Below are 9,234 nucleotides of genomic sequence, written 5' to 3'. Positions count from 1 at the left end.
ATTCATAATATGTAGAATTCAAATTGTATGACATAGATCCTTTAGATTGCATGTCTCCTTAAGTATTAGGTGAAATTCCGCAAGCACATTAGTTTTGTAACGTACAAAACCCATCAGAAGTTGATATTGCTTTGTATTTGGGTTTTTTTTGGGTTTAATTATCTACAAGTTCTAATAAAATGTATTTGGGTTTGAAGTACGAACAATTTGTAGTTGAATTTGGATTTTATGTATGGACAACTTGTATTATTACCCTTTAATGTGATGTTCTAATTAAAAGATAATCTGTAATTGTAAGGTTTTAATATGCTACCCTATTTCATTACTCTTAATGTGGTGTTGTTAATCGTTGTGCACTGTATAGTGACAAACATAAAGCTGAGGTTCACCATTGAATTACTTATAGTACGTTGCTATATATCATCTTCATATTGTTAACCATTATTGTACATGTGTCCACTAAGAATACAAGGACGACATGTTCCCTTAAAGCACAAGGACCCCATGTTACCTTAAATGGTGGAACTACATGTATCATGCACGTTCATAACAATTTTTATTAAACAAACAAACCATGAAAAAGTTTCTCGAACATACAAACTAACTTGAAACCAACCAACTATTGTCAAACCAAACTAATACAAACCAAAACTAATAAGTACATGAAAATATAAATCCAAACATATCATGAAAACATCAAATACATCCTATTCATTAAGGTCTAGTGGTTTTGCACTAGTATCTCATTTTCCATCCTTTCCCTTAACCTTCTTAGCAAGTTTCATCTTGATGATTCTCTTAGATGCTTTCCTTTTACCACATACTTTTCCTCATTTATCTCCTTTAGAAATTTCCTTTGGTCCACTACTTCCTTCACCATCCTCACTCTTATTCCTTACTGTTGTTTTCCTTTTAGTGACCTTTAGTTTTGTGGACCTTTTTAACATGTGGCCTTTACACTTGAGGACAAGTAACCTTGTTGTGTCCTACTTGTTTACACACACTGTACTTTATTTTTTCCCACCTTACATACAGTGTGTCTTGAAAGCTTTTCTGATGCATCTCTTCTTCTGTTTACCTTTGGTCTACCTGGCATTATTCTCTTCAATGGTAGAAGAGGTGGTATGAAGTAAGTAGATGGCCATATATTCCTCTCCACCCTTGCTTTAGGCCAGCAAAACAAATGTAAAGCTTGCTAAAATAATTCTTACCATCTGGCATACAATTGACATCCATTTTGACTGTTGAACCTGGATTTGATCTTATTATCTCCTCATCATATGCTCAAAACTTTGCCTAGTACTCCACTAGTGTTCCTTCAATCGGTTCAATTGCATACTTCTTTGCTCTTCTACACTACCCCATACTCACATCAATACCAAACTTCTCTTTAACCTCTTCCCTAAGCAACCTAAAACTAACTTTTTGTTTCTGTAAGAATTGTGTGGTGTAATGACTACCTATCCAGGAATATATAACAATTGTACCTAATTTGAAGTTTCTTGCATAGTTATGTTCATTTATAAGACTCTTAATATGGAATGAATTTTCTTCACTCATCCAAGAATACCACATTCTAAAATTGCACTACACATAACAACATTTCACAAGAAGTCTCCTACTATCATTTGTTTTCTAGCATAACTAATAATCATTTACAGCATCATAGTTACACATCATATGTTTCAGTTGTTTAGGACTCTCAAAACTCATACCTAATACAGGTTTATGCTTTTTCCAGTAAACATTCTTATTGTAAATAGCTTGGTCATTAAATATTACCTCATCCTCCAGTAAATGAGCATATGGCTCCTCACGAGGTGGACTATGTGGGGTGGCTTGCTTCTTTGGGCACAACTTACTCAGAAACTCATCATTTTTTGTCTTGTTCATAGGAATGAAATCATCAGGTTCATTTTCCATTTCCATGTCAATGCTATCATCTTTATCACCTTGCAAATCATCCTTATCACCTTGCAAATCCTCCATATCACCTTGCAAATCATCCCTACCACCTTGAAAATCCTTCATATCACCTTGCAAATCATCTCTCTCATGTAACGCCTGTGTTTCTAGGCTAAACATTAATAATATGATGTAATAGTTAGGGTCAACAATTGTAACCTATTTTGATGTAATGAAGATGAATTATTTGAGAATTATGCGATCTATGTGATTTATGTGTAATATATGTACTTATAACAATAAGAAAAATATTTGTCAAAATAGAACGAAGATTTGACCAAATATTTTTGAAGAAAGTTCAAGTATTCGCAACAAGGATTTCGGGGATATAAGGAACATTGAAATCTGACTTATAACGAAGACGTTATGACCCGTCTGTGACAACCCGATATTTCAACTCTTTGTAATGACCAAAAAGGGTCAAGTATTGTAACCACTTTTGAGTAATAAAATTTACTTTCATAATAAAATGTACAAATAGTTCTATTTAATTTCCTTCTATGTTTAAATGTCTTTGAACCATGATCGTACGTGAAAAGAACGCCCAAATCTGACTTCATATAGCGAAGCTATGATTTTTCCAAGTTCGACTTAGCAACAGACAGCTAAAAACTCGAATCGGAGATCGAGCGACTTTTGGCCGGAATGACCTAAACGAGAATTGAAGGTCTCGACAATGGTATTCCAGCGGTAAAAAGTCTGGCAAAAACCGACATCAGATAAAGAAGTTATGAATTTTCAAAGAAATTCCTTAAACACGATGAGTTTAAAATAAATAAAAAAAAATAATTTCGGAATTTGCCGTTGGAGTCTAAACGAAAGTTATAGAGCGTAGTCTCACCTATGCATGGATATAAAGACCATCGAAAACGGAGTTCGTATGAAGAAGATATGAATTTTTGAAGTTTATTAAATAAATTATATATTTATTTAAATCAAAATTTCGGACCTTATCCGAAGAGGAGTCAGCGTCCTCATCCGGGTACGCGCTGCGTACCCCTGTACGCCCAGCGTACCCGAGAGACTTGGCCTCTGATCCTCCACGTCGCCCTATCCGACCCGTCCGAAGTATCCGACCCGTCCGACCCGCTGTCCCGTCCGACCCGCTGTCCCATCCGACCCGTCTCCCCAGCAACCCGTCCTATCCGAAGCCGAGGCAGTCGAGGCTTCGGTCATGCATGACGTACGCGTACGCGCTGCGTACGAGCGTACGCCCCGCGTACCGAGGCGGTTCAGCCTTCCTATAAATAGGATGCGAGGGCTTCCGAGAAAAGGGCTCAGTTCACTCCTCTCTCTCATGATCTTGTCTCGTTTTCCGTGCCTGTTCAAACCCGAAGCTCTGGTCTTTTTGCTCAAGTCCCGAGGGTCGATTTTACTCCCGAGATTCCCGAGAATCCCGAGGAAAATCCGTTTCCCGAGACGAAACTCTGCCCGGTTTTCCATTTCGCTATCTTCAAACTTTCAAGTGAGTTTCATACCCCTTAATCAACCTTTTAAATATTATATAAATTCTTTTATATGCTTTCAAGGGGGGGGGGGATTACAAGTAAAACACACGAGTATTATCATGTGTTACATAAAGAAACTCTTTTATATGCTGTTATATATCCAAATCACATGCGATTTATAAACCTTTAAGGAACTTTCATATATATAACATATGTTAAATTGGCATTCTATCTTTTGAAATATAAATTTGTTGTAATGCATGTATAAACTAAACTTTTCTTAGATTATTCTTGTCTATCTTAGACTCTACACCAAAAATCTATGCTTTCATAAACAAGTGATTCCTTTTCTAGGTATTTCTAAACAAACAAGACACACTTTTAGAAAACTATAATAGGTATGGTTTTACGAACAAATTTCTAACTCTTATGTACTAGAAACATGAATTTCAAGAAGTTTACTTTCGTATACAAGAACAAACGTAACATTTTAACAAGTAGATCTGTTTTTATACCACGGTTTTGTGAGACACTAACTTCATGTACGTTCGAGTACACATTTCAAGTCCTGTATTATATACCAGAATCCCTTGGAGGGGGAGCATGGTGTTTGTGTATAGATCTATACGGGCTTGACAAACCCGCGCCCTAACTGTTAGCTGCAGTCCACCGTTTGGGGTGACAAACGTCATAACATTCCAACGCCTGAAGAACGTTGTGTATAGGCATTCCGAGTCAATAGTATGGTTATAAAACTCACAAGGGGTATTAAAAATGCATTGATTTACAAGGTTTTCAAACTCATTGGTTATTTTACACTTACATACATTTTGGAGACAAACATTGGTCTTGAGTGAAGGCTACTTTTATACTAGTAGAAAATATAGGATTTTCTAAACACAAACAAACAAAGATAAAACATTTCATTTCATTCAAACATTGTCACTTAAATACTTATGAAATTCACCAGCTTAAATGCTGATCTACTCTTTCAAAATTACTTGTATGTCCCAGGAAATCAGTAATTTCAGGTATTCATTACGCTTTTGATGAAGGGATGCTGCGACGCCAGTTTAATCTCGTGTTTTTGACATCATATTGTAATTGAGTTTTGAACATGTAACTTTTGACAAATGTAAACATTCAATTATATATATGATGGTTGTATTGCTTTCTTTACTATATATTCATTTGTTACGTTACCACATGAAGTCATCCGCCCCCGAACGTTTCCACCGTTCAGGTTTGGGGGTGTGACAGATTGGTATCAGAGCAATGTTTATAGTGAACTAAGTATATCGAACCACATAAGATATACAAACTATAAATGCTTAAGGGACTAATACTCTCTGACAAAACAAATTTTCTTTTTACGCTTAAGCAGCTTTGCGTTCAACTTAAATTGATAGTTCATTTAAGTACTATTACATGCATACCACAAATTATTTTCATGTTATACAACTATACAAGTATATAGACAAGTTGACACTACGATTGAGACTCGATATATGTAATCAGATTTTGGACAAATATAGCGTGATCAACTATATTTGCCCGAGATTGGACCAACGTATATCGAGGAATGATCGTAGTAAGCAACAAGTCAAACCTTACCAAACCATTACTAGAATCAAACACAAGAATTTAAATACTATAGGAGTATTTGCTATCTAAACTAGTTTAACTTACATGTTTTGCACGTTTCAACTTTATTCCATTCTTATAACCCTATTTCTCGTACAGTCAAATGGCTGGATTTCACCACCCTGGCGACCCCTACTTTCCCAACCAAGGCAACGGAGGATGGATCGAAGATGATCCTGAAGAGGACGAGGAACCCATAGAAGTGGGTGATGACTCCGGTACCGACTCAGAGCCGGAAGTTATCGATCCACCACCCATTCAACCTCCCATCTTCGTAAGGAACTTTCAAGGACCGACTCCCGTCTGGGGAAGTCACCTCCACCATTGGAGCCAACAGCAAAACCTACGCCCTCCCTACGGCATGTGTCGGGACTTCTACGATGTCCGAGGCGGAGGTTCAGCTGATCGAGCACTCCCGGTAATGGTGGGTAAGTTAGCCAATCAGTCCTATCAGTCTGGAGTTCAAGCTAGTCGACTACGGGATGTCAACATGGAAGTGCAGGTTCACACTTCTGACATCCGTAGGCTGGACAAGATACAAGACAATGCTCAACTCCAAACTGAAGCATTTCAAGCGCAAATGATTGCAGCCCTCGCTGAACTGAGGGAACAACAAGCCGCTTTTGATAGGCGTCTAATGGAGTCGAAGCAATCAGATGCGGAGTCAAGCTCCAAGCGCAACCTACGACGCAAGTAGTGCTTGTCAAGGACTCAAATTTTTTTATAGTTTAGAACCTCGGCTAAAAGTCTTTAAATTTCTCGAACTTTGTAACCGGAGACCCTTATAGGGGTCAAATTTTCATGACCGTTGTAACAACTTTTATATTAATATAAGTGACACTATTACTACTATGTTAAGTATTTCGTTCAAACCTTGAATGGTCTTTGGGAAGCCAAATACTTGTTTCATACCTTCAGTCTTACAAATAACTTTCATTCTTCTATTTGAAGACTCATACTATCATCTGTTGTTGAACTATAGCGATTTAGTTCATGAGACACATACATTTTCTATTCTATTAAATTCTTATCCTTGTCTTTTCAACCTATAGTTGAAGGATGCCTCCACGTAGGAATCCAAGGCGAAACAACGGTGAGGAAGCACCTGTACCACCACCACCTCCACCACCTCAATTTGATGCTGTTATGTTTCAAGCAGCAGTCACCGCAGCGGTGGCAGCTGCCATGTCACAGATCAATAACTCGAGTACTAATGGCTCGGGATCTGGCACACACCTATCCAACCATGGCGAGAGTCATGGACCACCTCGAGAATGCACCTATAAGGACTTCACTAATGCCAAGCCCCAGATGTTTTATGGAACTGGTGGTGTAATGGCCCTGAGGCAGTGGATTGAAAGGACGGAGGCAGTCTTTGAAATCTGCTCCTGTCCCGAGCACAGCAAAGTCAAATTTGCAACTTTCACCCTTCTTGATAAAGCTTTAACTTGGTGGAATGGCCACGTTAAAGTACTTACCCTAATCGTGGCAAACTCCATAAGCTGGGAGAGCCTGAAAGCCATGATGATGAGAGAATACTGCCCACGGGGAGAGATTCAAAAGCTTGAACACGAGCTATGGACTCTCGGAATGGTTGGTACCGACATCGCTACTTATACCAATAGATTCTGCGAGCTGGCAATCCTTTGTCCAGATATGATTGCTCCCGAGAGCAAGAAAATAGAAAGGTACATCTGGGGACTGACGCCCCAAATGCGATCAAGCGTGTTAGCTTCTAAACCTGACACCTTTGAAAGTGCTAAGGGACACCTTTGAAAGTGCTAAGGAACTGGCACAATCTCTGATTGACTACGGAGGTCATCAGAACTCAACCACTTCTGCACCAGCACCACAGAAAGGAAACAACAACAACAACAACAACTACAACAACAACAACAACAACAACAACAACAATGGCAGAAAGAGAGTGTGGAATAAAGGGAAGGGTGGTTCTTCCCAAGAATCCGCAAAGAAACAACTGGTTTTCAGTGAATGCTGCCACTGTACCTACTACAGCTCCTACAAATACCTACCCAACAAAGCCTTATGTAGGTAACCTCCCAAAGTGTACCAAATGCAATTACCACCACCATGGACCTTGTCGGGAAATGCAGTGCGCCAACTGCAACAGGAAGGGACACACAGCCCGTTTCTGCAAGGACCCTGCAAAACCTATCACTCAAGTTCCCGGTGCGGGTGTAGGGCAGACTTGCTATGGTTGTGGCGAGGTGGGCCACTACAAGAGGAACTGTCCTAAGGCAGCAGGCACCGGAGGTGTGGGACGAGTTTTGGCAATAGGCCATGACGAAGCTGTAGCTGACCCAACTATAGTTGCTGGTACGTTCCTTCTCGATAATTCATACGCATGCATATTATTCGATAGTGGAGCGGAGAGAAGCTTCGTGAGTCAAAACTTTATTCATTTACTTAAACCTAAACCTAGCAAGTTAGAAAAATCATTCACTGTAGAGATGGCCAATGGAAAAACCGAAAACACTAATTGCATATACATGGGCTGTACGTTAACATTAGACGGCCATTCTTTCCCAATCAATCTCATGCCGGTTCAAATTAAAAGTTTCGACGTCATAGTCGGCATGGATTGGTTGAGTCTTCTTCGCGCCGACATCATGTGCTTTGAGAAAGCAGTCCGTCTTAACCTCACTAACAACGAAACATTAGTTATCTACGGCGACAAATCTAGTACAAACCTTCGCATCATTTCGTGCATCCAAGCTCGAAAGTGCTTGCGGAAGGATTGTCGAGCATTCCTAGCGCACATCGTTGATACAAGTCAAGAACTGAAGGACATCAAGAGCATCTCGGTAGTACGCGACTTTCCCGATATCTTTCCAGAAGAACTACCAGGATTACCACCGCAACGCCAAGTCGAGTTCAGAATCGACTTAGTTCCAGGAGCTACCCCAGTAACGAAGTCGCCTTACCGTCTCGCACCAGCAGAGATGCAGGAACTTTCCAGTCAACTTAATGAACTCCTTCAAAAAGGATTCATAAGACCAAGTTTCTCACCTTGGGGAGCACTGGTCTTGTTTGTAAAGAAGAAAGACGGATCGTTCCGTATGTGCATCGACTACAGAGAGCTGAACAAACTTACTGTCAAGAACCGCTATCCTCTACCCCGCATTGACGACCTATTCGATCAACTTCAAGGAGCGAACTGCTTCTCAAAGATAGACCTACGATCCGGATATCACCAATTACCAGTTCTAGAGGGGGACATTCCAAAGACAGCTTTCCGAACTCGTTATGGACACTACGAATTTGTAGTGATGCTGTTCGGATTAACCAATGCACCAGCAGTATTTATGGACCTAATGAATAGGGTATGCCGCCCTTACTGGACCAGTTCGTCATCGTCTTCATCGATGATATACTTATCTACTCTCGAAGTGAGGAAGAGCATAGTCAGCACCTACGAAAAGTCCTAGAAACATTGCGAACGGAGAAACTCTATGCGAAGTTCTTCAAATGCGAATTTTGGATTCGAAGAGTCGAATTTTTAGGCCACGTTGTTAGCGAGAAAGGTATACACGTGGACCCCTCCAAAATTAAGGCTATTGAGAACTGGTCGGCACCAAAGACACCTACAGAAATTCGTCAATTTCTAGGTCTAGCTGGCTACTATCGCAGATTCATAAAGAACTTTTCGAGCATTGCGAAACCTCTTACTACATTAACCCAGAAAGGTGTGGCCTTTGACTGGGAAGCGAAACAAGAGAAGGCATTCCAGACACTAAAGCAGGCCTTGTGCACCGCACCGATACTATCCCTCCCCGAAGGGATAGAAGATTTCGTAGTGTATTGCGATGCGTCAAATCAAGGATTTGGTTGTGTTCTTATGCAGAGAGGGAAGGTTATCGCTTATGCCTCCCGACAGCTTAAGACACACGAAGTGAACTATACGACACACAAGAGCCTTCAACACATTTTCGATCAAAAGGAACTCAACATGCGACAACGACGATGGGTTGAGTTACTGAATGACTACGAATGCGAAATTCGTTATCATCCTGGCAAGGCCAACGTAGTAGCTGACGCCCTCAGTCGAAAGGAATACACTGGTCAGAGGGTCAAATCTCTGACCATGACTATCCATTCCCACTTATCCACAAAAATTAAGGAGGCACAAATGGAAGCTTTGCAACCTGAAAATGTG

The sequence above is a fragment of the Lactuca serriola genome, chromosome 8, assembly GCF_051521515.1.
Source record: "Lactuca serriola cultivar US96UC23 chromosome 8, Lser_US96UC23_V15, whole genome shotgun sequence".
NCBI lineage: Eukaryota > Viridiplantae > Streptophyta > Magnoliopsida > Asterales > Asteraceae > Lactuca > Lactuca serriola.
Note: the sequence above shows the minus strand (reverse complement) of the source record.